Source organism: Humulus lupulus, chromosome 4 (genome assembly GCF_963169125.1).
Source record: "Humulus lupulus chromosome 4, drHumLupu1.1, whole genome shotgun sequence".
NCBI classification, from domain to species: domain Eukaryota; kingdom Viridiplantae; phylum Streptophyta; class Magnoliopsida; order Rosales; family Cannabaceae; genus Humulus; species Humulus lupulus.
In genome coordinates this window covers 248556022-248569183 of record NC_084796.1, presented here as the reverse complement: position 1 = coordinate 248569183, position 13162 = coordinate 248556022, and the positions used below count along the sequence as shown (strand labels likewise).

Genomic DNA, 13162 nt, shown 5'->3' with positions numbered 1-13162 from the left:
ATAATATTTAAATTTATATTAATATAACTAATAAATATTTATTTTTAATTATTTTTAAAAGTAAATGTTATACCCAGATTTCGAGCCATAGTAAGTATGACTTCGAAAACTGAGTTCGCAACAAATGGTCTCGTGAGGATTAGAGTGATCTAGGATTGTAAGTCGAGCCTGCAAAGTATGATGTATGATCTCGAGTGCGGTGATCTCGAAATGACCTCGATCTCGAAAGGTAGCTCCGAGAACACCTTCATCTTCAGGAACTTCTGAGTATGGTTCTTGATCTCGATATCCCATCTCGAAAGAAACGTTAGCTCGGGAGATGTCAGTGGCTCGCACAATGACATGAGACCAGAAATGCTGGAGCCTTGAAGATATGCTATAACCACCTTGAGTATCTACAAGTGTAATCTCTATGAGATGTAGTCTTCGTTAATTGATGTAAATCCCCAAGAATTGTGGGATATTATTTAATACAGTTATACGCCCCCTGATCTTTGGGGGACGTTTCCTTTAATATCTGATTATTGGCATTTAAAGCCATTTATTTGTATTCACAAAAGAGTAACTACCCAAAATATGTGGGATAGTATTCTGCATCCTTCTCTATAAATAGAGAAGGCATGCACCATTGTAAAGGACCGAAATCCTAATCCTTGAGAGAAAACTCTGGAGAATTCTTGCTAAAGAATTGTTTAGAGATAATCTTGAGATTAATAACAGAGACTCGTGGACTAGGCAGATTTAACTGCTGAACCACGTAAAAAACCGTGTTTGATTCGTTTGTTTATTTTTGGCCATTGTCTTAAATTGCTTACGTGCTCTATTATTTTATCTGTTGACGAAAAACGGCGTCAACAGTAAATATTTGGAATAGTTCCGTTAGTGTTAAAAAAAACCGTTAAAATTAATAATTTCCGTTATCTAAATACTTTTTATATAGAAGAGATATTATATTTTTAATTTATTAATTTTTCACCCAATTTTTTTTTAAAAAAAACAAGATAAACCTTTTCGAAAATAGATAAAACTACTAAAATTAAATATATAGATAACCATAATTTTATGTTTATAGATGTTAATTAATACATAAATCTTTTATTTATGTATTATTGGTCTTTCAAAAACCTATTTAACCACTTAGCAGAGTGTTTGGGGATACGTTTGAGATTGTGTTTATAATCAATGTAGTACAGCCCAAACCTTGGAACATAGCCCTCTCCCCATTCAAAGTCATCAAATAAGGACCAATAGAAGTATCATTTGACATTCACTCCATTCCTATCAATTTTTGCAATAACCAATCAATAAACAATTTAAATAGTTTAATGTCATCATTTTTCTAAAAAATTTTTTTTGAAAAAAATCATGAATTAAATACGTAGATATAATATTTATAGAGTGTCGTTATTTGACACTTTAAGATGCCCAAAACCACATTAGGTGACACCCCATGATTGGTTAGCGATACCCCATTATACTTATTAAATTCAAATAAATGGGACTCGATATTAGATTGCACCAGTAGCGGTATGCCAGCTATTTGTGGTGTTAGATACCGGTGGTACCTCTTAGCAATTCTCATACTTATATGTTTCATCAATATTAAGAAGAGTAATTGGTGAAAATGACATCTTTTTTGAAGTCATTTTTCACTTTAACCTAGTTTTGATAATTTTTTGCAAAATGATATTTGTCTAAAATTTCGACTAGCTGTCTCGAACGTCGGAGATTATTTTGCAAAAAAATATCAAAACTAGATCAGAGTACAAAATAACTTCAAAAATAGATCATTTTACCAAATGACTCGTATAAGAATGTAAGACAATATAAAGCATAATAATATTTGTAAGGTGTGAGTGACTTACTTCATTGCTTCATGGATCATATATAAATGACGAAGAGTGTTTATGATTCGATGTGGATCATATAATGCTATTTCAAGTTGTTGATTAGGATTATTTGCTTCCGTAATGCCTATTATTCACAAATATTAACATTGAGATAGCTATTATATGTGTATGAATTACATATATTGTTATGTTTATGATCCAAATTCTAATCGATGTAATTCGAGAACTATGTGCAATGATATTTAATAGTGAAATAAGACATTGACAAAAGTTGAGACTCTATAGTAGTATGGATCTATTATCTTTTAGGTTTTTCTTTTATTTTTTATTTCGACATAGTAAATTTTTTATATTTAAGATTTTTTTTTATATTCAAAAACATTTTTCAAGTAAAATTGATGTGTTATTTAATTTTTCGAGGCATACTAAGAGATGGAGAATAATTTATATTAAGATTACCATTCTCAGTCACAAAGATTTTAGGGCTATCGTACTTGTCTTTGATGAAACACAAAAGTTTCTTTAGTCCTTCCGGATAAGCAAAGATGAATGTGCTTCCTTTTGCCTGAAATATAAAGTTTAATTTTTTAAATAGATGAAGAGAAATTGGTCAAAATAACCATTTTTTTAAGTGATTTTGTACTATGGCCTACTTTTGATAATTTTTTGTAAAATTGCCTCTGTCTAAAATTCGATCAATTGTCTAAATTTTTTGACTAGTTGTTTTAATTTTTTGACCACCTGTCTAAATTATGAGATGTCATTTTGCAAATAATTATTAAGATTAGGCTAGAGTGTAAAATAACTTTAATAAATATGTCATTATGTCAAGAGGCCCGTAAATATATAGAAAAAATAAATGAATACCAATCAAAGCATTTTCAAATAAAAAATCTCTTACATACCTTAGGACCAATAGGACTTCCATTAATTTTATGGCCTGCAAGAGCATCCAAAAACAATTAGACCATTTCATACAAAGCTTCATTTCAATCATTACAATTCTTTTTCTACACAAATATACAATCCTATAAAGCATTTATTATTACCCAAGAGTTGTAAAGAATAGAAAAGAAGTTTTAAGCAATGTTTGAAAACTCTTTTATTTAGTTATTTATTTATTTTCACTTCATCACCTTATAAAAAAACAAAAGAAATAGTTAAGGTGTTGTTTGGTAACACTTAAAAAATAATTTTTAATGTAATTAATTAAAAATTTGACAATTAAACATAAAACAGTATTTGGTAATTCTATTTTTATTTATTATTTTAAAAAAAATTAATTGAAATTCATTAAATTTTACACTTTCAAAATTTTTTTAAACCATTTTTTACCTTTGGTTTCTTTTTTTTCTTCTCTTCTTTAAATCAACACCTCATTTTATATTATTACACAAAAAATAAAAATAAAAGTTATCCAACAAATTTATTATTTTTTGTTTTTAAAAACAAAAATAGTTACCAAACATGTTTTTATTTTTTAAAAATAAAAATAGTATTTACATTTTTGTGTTTGAAAAATTAAAAAACAAAGACTATTTGGTAAAATTTTTGCTTTTGAATTTATTAAACACAAAAATGAATATATTATTTTATTTTTGTTTTTTTTATTTTTAAAAAATAAAAAAATGTTTGGTAACTATTTTTTGTTTTTTGTTTTTAAAAACAAAAAATAATAAACCCATTTGATAATTTTTACTTTATTTTTTGTTTAACAATATGAGATGTTGATTTGAAGAAGAGAAGAAAAAAAAAAGTCGAAAACGGTTTAAAAAAATTTTAAAAGTGAAAAAATTCTATTTTCAAAATTTAATAAATTTTATTTAAAATTAAAAAAAATATTAAATAAAAATAGAGTTACCAAACACATTTTATGTTTATTTGTCAAATTTTTAATTAATTAAATAAAAAACTATTTTTTTAAGTGTTACCAAACAACACCAAAAATTTAACCAAACACAACCTAAAAGTGTTACCAAGAAATAATTAAAGCACTAATTAAAAGGTAAAAGTTAATTACTTTCTTCTGTGGCTATTGGGTCTGTGGTATAGCTAGGTGGATGGTGTGGAAATCCATTTTTGGCAAATCTTGATGTGTAATAATTTATGCCAATGAAATCAAAAGCTCCTTTTACCAATTTCTTCTGTTTCTCTGTGAATTTTGGCAGTCTCTCCTTCACCAATGTTTTCATGATCTGTGGATAATCACCATATACTAGTGGTTCCATAAACCTATAAAATAAAGAGTGCAAATGTCCACATTTAAAAACATTACCAAAAAGAGAAAAAACAAAATTACCATTTATACCCTCTCAATTTAAGCTCATTACAAAGTTTAATTTTGGGTAGGGGTGCACACGGGTCGGATTTTCGGGTTTCGGGCTCATCGGGTTCGGGTTTTGCGGGTTTCGGGTTAAGAAAAATGGTACCGAAACCGATCCGAAATTTTCAGGTTTTTCGGGTTCGGGTTCACTCGGGTTCGGGTGTAATTTCGGGTTTTCTGGGCCATTTATGATTTTGGGCCGAAAATCCCAGATTTGCAAAAATGTCATTTTTTACACTTTTTTTTTTCAAAAATGCCATTTTTTTACACTTTTTTTTTCAAAAAATACCAATTTTTTTTCGAAAATACCATATATTTTTTTCGGATTTCGGGTTTGAACCCGAACCCGAGGCTAACAAATTTTCAAACCCGAACCTGACCCGACTTTTGTCGGGTTCGGGTCGGATTTCACCCGATTTCGACGGGTTTTCCCAAAAAACGGGTTTTCGGGCTGCGGGTCGGGCGGGTTTTCGGGTTTTTCGGGTCAAATGTTCACCCCTAATTTTGGGTTTCTAAGAAAACTAAAGATAACCTTATGTTTTTTTGCTATTTAAATTAACATAGTGTTGCTTTTAGAAACTCAAGATTAAATTGAGAGAACTAAAATAGTAAGAGGAATGTTAGCAACAACTCCTATTTCAACCTCTTAGTCAACTTCCACTTTAAAAAATACATGCCAAAGTATATATTTTTTTTTGTAAATTTTTTTTATGGCGGTGTTTGTTGTAGTTACAACATCATTCTTGTAAATTTTCATAAATTTAGAATAGTTTACAATAGCAAAATTAGAGTTCCCGATATTCCAGTTCACCACATATGTTCGAAAAAAATACAATTATGTTTTCTGTACTATAAACTATTTAGAATTTTTTCGAAAATTTGTAGTAAGGATGTCGTAACTACAATGAACACCGCCATAAATTTAAAAAAAAAAAAAAATACTATAGCATGCATTTTGGGGACAGAGGTTAACTGTAACACTCCTCAAATAATAATTTCTCATTAATTAATAAACACAATCATTGAAAATAATGCTAGAATTTTGTTTAGGAATTAATATTGGTAAATTTGGGATCACAATATATTAACATCAAACCCACCCAATAGAATTCACTTGAAATAATTCTCATCACAATCAATATTATGCCATCCCTTAAATAAATAAAGCAATTCTCATTTTAGCCTAAATTTCAAAGTTTCTCATTTTTGCTCCTACATTGTTAATATGTTCTTTATCTTTTTGAAAAGTTTGTCTTACAAATAAAAACACAATTAACAGTAAAAAATAGAGACCAAAATGAATTTTGTTAAAAAAGTCAATGAATCAACACAAACTTTACTTAAAGGTACAAGAAATCACATTTAAGATGAACAAAAATAGAATTTCATCAAAAGTATAAGGACCAATAGTGTCAATATAGCATTAGCCTTTTAACAAGAAAACAAGTTCAACTTTTATATATATATATTGTGCAATTCTATTTTTAAGCTAGTGAAAAATTTATAACTTAATTATTTTATATGATGGTCTACATTGTAGTTATATTAAACATCTTATTAGTTTTTAAGAAATTTCAAATAATTTACAATACCAAAAATAGAATTCAAACCTCAATTTCACGCGTGTTTTTTTTATACACATGCAACTGACAATTTTGAATATTGTTTTCGACATTGTAAATTATTCATAATTTTCTGAAAATTAGTAAGATGACTACTATAACTACAATGTATATCGTCATATAAAAAAACTTAATTATAATTTATCAAAATGCCAAATGCAGAAACACTATTATCTATAGGGACAAAAATGATATTCACACCATAGAATTCCCCTATATATTTATTTGTGTGAATTTACTAACCATCCTACTTGAAAGTCCATAAGTCTTTCAGATGCAGCTTTGTCATCCACTGATTCTGAGTAAGGCTCAAAATATTTGCCCACTAGACTAATTCCAACTTCTCCCCCTTGTATTTTCTATATAATAGATTAATTTTACAAAAAGTGGTTAAAATTCATGAAAAAAGAAGATATAACACACTACTTTTATCCATATATGTATTGTGTATCTATATGTGAAGTGCACACATAATATATACAATTTTTGTTTAAGAAATAGTAAGTAGTCTAAAATGTTGAATTTAAGTTATTAAATAATTTTGTTAGCAGCAAAAGTAAAGTAAATAATCTAAAATGTAGCACTTAAGTCATCAAGTAATTTATTTGTGTGGAAAAAGTATATTTTATATCAATTCAGTGTAATGAAAATTAGTAAGTAATCTGTTAGATTTAACGGAGAGTGACTTACTAACAAACGCACTAAATTAGTATAAAATACGACTTATACTGCAAAATAAATATACATAGTGACTTAAGTTCAACATTTTAGACAATTTTCTGCATTTCGCTACCAAATAAATTACTTAAAAACTTAAGCACAACATTTCAACTACTTAGTCGAGATTGTGTCTAACCTGGAACTTTTTTCTGTAGAGCTTAACAGCAGTAGCATGAGCGAGAAGCATGTTATGCGTGACGATGTATGGTTCGATAGAGGAATTACCTTGTTTGCAAATACCAGCCAACCATGGATAGGAGCACCTACCTGGTGCTGCCACTCCCAAATCATGTCCCATTTGAGCTACTATCAATGGCTCATTGATAGTTACCCAATTCTTCACTCTGTCTCCAAAGTTTTTGAAACATAGCTCACTGTAATCCTTGAAATCTTTTCTGCCAAAATTTTATGCAAATGTAAGGCATGCATAATTACTTAAAACTTCAAAATAAATAAGTAGAAGTATTACTATATTTATATATATATATGAAAGACTTCTCAATGTTACTACTCATATATATATATATATATATATATATAACTTACTTACACAATTGATCTGTTTAAAAATCCTCCATACTTGTGTTGTAGTGCTTGTGGGGAATCAAAGTGCAAAAGGGTCACATAGGGCTTGATTCCTACATATGTAAATAATACAAAAATATATTATTGATTATATAGGAAGGAAAATATATAGTATTGATTAATTTTAAGTACAAAATCACTTATTTGTAAATAATTTTATTATTGTTTTTTTTTGTCTTTAAATTTATTATTTAAAAAATTTAAATATCTCGGACACTGTTAATTAAAAAGAATAATCTTTTTAAGAATTAAAAACTTAATCACTAGAATTAAAATCATTAGTAACATTAAAATGTTCAATTTTCATGCTTCTAAAAATTAAATTATGTAATTTTTGTATTAAAAATATAAACTAATTAATATATAAGTAGTATATTAAATATATTTTAGGTATATTAGAAAATAAATATTTTGTTATTTCTTATTTAGGTCAACTTATCAAAATTATATATTTAATAATAATTATTTAAGCAAAAAATGTAAAATAAAAAAAGAGGGGTGTCAAATTGTTGTCAATAGTCACACCCTTACTAATTTTTGTACTTCTTTATTCTATATATAGTTTTATGAATTATTTACATTTTTATAATCATAAAATGTAGCTTCTTACCTTGCTTGAGTAATTCATCAATGAGTTGGTTGTAGTGACTAATACCATCTTCATTCACTCCACCACTTAGCGAACCCTCTAAAAAATTATATTTCCAACAAAAAAATTAATTAGTATATTAATGATGGTACTATAGTCTCATCTTAAATAAATATGATTGGTTGAAAAAACTGTTATGTATGACACTGTGTGTAATATATTATTGTATAAGAATATGTCAATATTTAAAAAATGGGATATTTGCGGCATAAGTACCCAATGTTTGAGTTTTGTATGCGGCATAGACCCGATGTTTATTTTTAGAGTAAAACTGTAATTCCGTCAGCCTCATCCGTTAGGTTCCGTTTCGTGATGACTGGACCAACACGTGTCACTTCGTGATTGGTCCAACTCAATAATATATTAGGAATATTTGTGGCATAAGTACCTAATGTTTGGGTTTTGTACGCGGCATAAGTATCCAATGTTTAAAAATAATTATGATTTGGACCAATAAAAACGTGACACGTATCTGCCTAACGGAGGAGACTGATGGAATTACAGTTTTACTAACTTTGAGTACTTTTGCCACTAAAAATAAACATTAGGTCTATGCCGCGTACAAAACCCAAACATTGGGTACTTATGCCGCAATTATCCCTTAAAAAATAAATAAAAATGTGTATATATGTAAGAAATTAAACAAAATTAAAATATATGTATACATAGCTAAATTCATGAATCTTACTAGGTAGAATCCTGGTCCAGGCAATAGAGAATCTATAAGACTTAACTCCAAGCTTATTTATGTTCTCTACATCACTCTACAAAATACATAAAATGGAACATGATGTAAGAATGCATACATTTTTAATAAACAAAGAAAATAATATTAATAAAAGATTTAGTTTCAATAAAATTAAATAAATTAATTTCTGAATTAGTCCTTATAAATAATTAAGTGCTAGAGAAAAGTCTTTGGTTGATATAATTTTAAATGAGTCATTTGCGGCAAAAATACCTAAGTTATTTTTTTGACGGCGAAAGTACATTCCGTCTATGTTTTGGTGCAGTTTGGTATAACCGTCAATTCTCACTATTAAGTTCGTTTGTAAAACGTAGACAAAATGACTCAATTAAAGTGATATTTGCGGCGAAAATATCAAATATAAAAGATGTTTGCGACGAAAGTATCCAATTTAAGAGATGTTTGCAGTGAAAGTACCCAAGTTATAAGCAAATTTCACACCATGTAGGCGGACTTAACGACGAAACAGACAGTTGCACTAAACTGCATCAAAACATGGACGGAAGGTACTTTCGCTGCCAAAAAAAATAATTTGGCTACTTAGGTACTAAAAACACAATAATTTAAGTATTTTCGCTGCAAATATCTCATTTAAAACTGAGATTTTAGCGTAAATGTCATCTAAGTTTTATCTAGATTGGTGATTCAGTCATTTAGTAATTTTATTGGCGATCAAGTTCTTAAGTTTTATAAATAGTAATAATTAAGTCTTTATTGTTTATGACTTAACAAAATTCTTAAATTTTGAATGATTTTTTTATACAATATGATGTGTAAAAATATTTGGAGATGTATGGTATTTAAAAAAATATATAAATTATTTATATAAAACTTAAAACTTTGTTAAAAAATAAAGTAAAAAGACTTGGGCCTTGTTCGGTAACCTTTAAAAAATCAATTTTCTATTTATTTAAAATAAAATTGAAAATTGTGTTCGGTAACCGATTTTTACCTTTTGCTTTTTAAAATTTTAATTAAAATGTATTAAAATTTGAAAACAGAAATTCCTTACTTCTAAAAATTTTTAAAACAAATTTCTCAAAAAAAAATTAAATATATTTTTTTCTCTACATTATTCTTCACGAACTATGGCTCTCTCTCTCTCTCGTCTTCCTCTTCCATGATGTCTCTTTTATTTTTTTGGGAATATACTGATTTGGTATCCTGTGTTTTTGCAAAGTATCATTTTGGTACTCTCTGTTTTCAATAATGCTCATATGATACCCTGTATTTTAAAATCGTACATATTTGGTACTCTAAACTCAGATTTGATAGATAAAATTTTGTCAATATGATCAAACTGTCATCAGTTATATGTAATTATGTATTTAAATTTAAATGTGTAACTTACATAATTGACAGCAGTTTGATTAAATTGACAAAATTTTATTTATCAAATCTGAGTTTAGGGTACCAAATATCTACGATTTTAAAATACAGGGTACCATATGAGCATTATTGAAAACAGAGGGTACCAAAATGATACTTTGCAAAAACATAAGGTACCAAATGAGTATATTCCCTATTTTTTTTTAACAAAAATAAAAGTTTCCAAATGCATTTTTTATTTTTTGTTTTAAAAAATAAAAAACAAAAATGGTTACCAAACACATTTTTATTTTTTTAAAATCAAATAACAAAACAAAAAAAAATTTCTACTTTTGTGTTTAAAAAATGAAAAAATAAAAATTTTACCAAACAACACCGTAATTGCTACTATTTTTTAAACTTAAAGACTTGGTTACCAACAAATTTCCCACAAAGTGAATCATCAAACAAACTCTTTAAAATTTATTATTTTACTATTCAAAGGTTTTTACTTGTTAATCTAATTTAAATTCCATTTAAAGGAAGGACACAATGATAATTTTCTAATTAATCCGTTTTGAAATGAATTTCATACAAATTTATGGGCAAAGATAAAAGATGAACACATGTATTAGGTTAACTCCAATTGGCAAAAATTGACCAATGATATTTATCAATTAATTAATCCAATTATTAATCAAATAATTAGTTGACAATATCACAATATACTCACTTTGAATCGATTATATGAATCAATAGCCGTAATCATGTTTGAGCCATCAGCAATTTTTCCTGCACATAAAAAAAATTAAAATAAAATCTTGCAAAGTTTTTAGATTAAATAATGAGATACAATGCCAACTAGTTAATTAGCATACAATTTTGTCTCCTTTGGCTAAGTTTTTTTTTTCCCAGATGTTTATAACTTTTAAGATTAAGAAAGTGCTTTTAAAAATATTTAGGTAAAAAATAAAATAATAAAAATTATTTTTTAATTAAAAAAATCTTTTTAGAGAAACTAAAGTTTTTTGCTTCTTCTTCTAAAAGACTTTTTTAAAGAAGCTGTTCTTTTATATTAGAATAACTTTTATAATTTACTCATAAAAAATATTTTTTTTTATTGAAATTTAAAAAAGAACTTTTTTTATTATTATTTTTATATTATATTAATCAAAACATAATAAATAACTATAACTTTTATTTATTTTGTGTTTTTAGGTATAAATAAATGTAAAAAGTTTCCCAAACAAGCAATGCCAATATTGCACAATACTAATAGAGTGACTGAATAATATCTCACATTATTATGTGAAGTGGAGTAGGGTTTTTAATCATAATAAGATATCTAAGTAATTTTTGGTGTATCTTTATTATTTTCCTAAAAAGAAATTGACAAGAAAAGCATGAATATGATTATAGGGAGCGACTGCAACACATTCATTTTTTTGATCATACTGTTGCATTTTTTTTTTCTATTTTTGGTACCTGGATAGATATAATCCCAATTTTTTTTATAACGGTGTAAATTATAGCTACCTAGAACATCCTACAAATTTTCAAGAAATTCTGAATAAATTATGGTATCAAAAACAGGAGTTCACACAGCTTGTTGCACGAGTGCTTATTTTTTTATACGCATGCAAAAGTCAGCTGTTTGAACCTTGTTTTTGGCACTGTAAATTATTCATATTTTTTAAAAAATTTACAAGGTATCTTAAATGACTACAATGTACACTGTCATATAAAAAAAAATGAAAAAACAAATTATCGAGGTATATATTACACAAACTGACTACACCATTGTTGTAAAAAAAAAAAATGAATGTGTCGTAGTCTTATAATTAGAATATATATATATATATATATAAATATATATAAATTTCACCTGGGTTTGTCTTAATAAAATTGTCCCATATGCTTTCTCCTTTCCCATGAGCATTTACAGATCCTTCAATCTGAAACCATTTGTAGTAAAGTATCAAAAAATTAATTTATAAGAAGAAAATAAATGTTTAGGAAAATAAAATAAAGAAGGATATATATAATTTTTCATTACAAGTATGTATTTATGTATGTATATACCTGTGCAGCAGCAGTAGCAACCCCAAAAACAAAATCACTTGGGAAATCAGACCTTAAAATCTTTAGTTGTTCAGGTTTTGATGCATTTTTCAAATGCACATTCAAATCAAACTTGTAATTTTCTCCAACCACTGCAAACACATTTTAATTAACAATATATTGGTTGTCTAGTATTAAGAATAACAAGTTTTATTTATAATAATAATAATAATAATAATAGTTTTAGCTTAAATGCACTTGATTTTTATCATATTGAGCAATTAGTCCCTAATTTTCTTTTTGACAATCAAGTTATTGAGTTTTATAAATTTTCTTTTTTCACAAAATTCTTAGTTTTTGAATTCTTTCATATGATATGATGTGTAAAAATATTTCAAGTTCTATAATATTTAGAAACATGTCAAAATTATCCATAATAAGTAGAATTTTGATAATTTTTTTAATTAAAATAACTTATTAGGTTTATACATTTTTAGACCATGTATTTTTTCTGATTACATGTTTGGATTATGTATTTTAAAAAATTTATTTTTGGATCCTATATTTTGTAAAATGGTTCAAATAGACCCATAAACTAAATTTTGATGAAAAAAATTGAATATAACAACACAATTTTAAGCAGAATTATTTTATTTTTGTTCTAAATTGTTAGTTTAGTTAATTATTTGTGATTTCAGTTGAGAAAACATTGACCAAAATCGAGTGTAGGGTTCTATTTGAACCATTTTATAAAACATAGGATCCAAAAAGTAATTTGTCAAAACACAGATTCAAAACAAGTAATGGGATAAAACACTGGGTTAAAAAAAGTATAAACCCTAATTTATTTGCTATTGATTTTGAAACTCAAGGATTCCATAACCGAGAGAATTTTCTCAAAGACTAAAATTTCAAATAACAACAAATTTAAGAAGCATTTATGCAGATACATACATCATTAATCATTAAATCATGATTTTAACTCATTAACCATTATTGTAATAATTCCCTTTAATGAACAATTAATATCTAATTAGTAGCTTTCTTTCTTTCTAAAATCTAAGTACATTAACACAAAAATTATAAAACAAATCAATAAATAATATGATTAGAAACAAAATAAACCAAACCTTTATCCTCCAAGAAAAAGCAACAAGCTAGCAAAGTAACTACAATTCTTAACAAAAATTGTAATGATGTCATGATCTCATCTATGAGGGGTTAATTAAGCTCTGATTAATTATTATAATTATTAAAGAAATAATCTGATGATCCTGTCTTGATATCAGGTTATTT

The 13162-nt window shown here is 26.7% G+C and overlaps 1 pseudogene; it reads right to left on the bottom strand.

Annotated features, from left to right (window-relative positions):
• Positions 1–1106: 1106 nt before the first annotated feature.
• Positions 1107–11977, bottom strand: LOC133831629 (beta-glucosidase 24-like; annotated as a pseudogene).
• Between the last annotated feature and the right edge of the window lie 1185 nt (positions 11978–13162).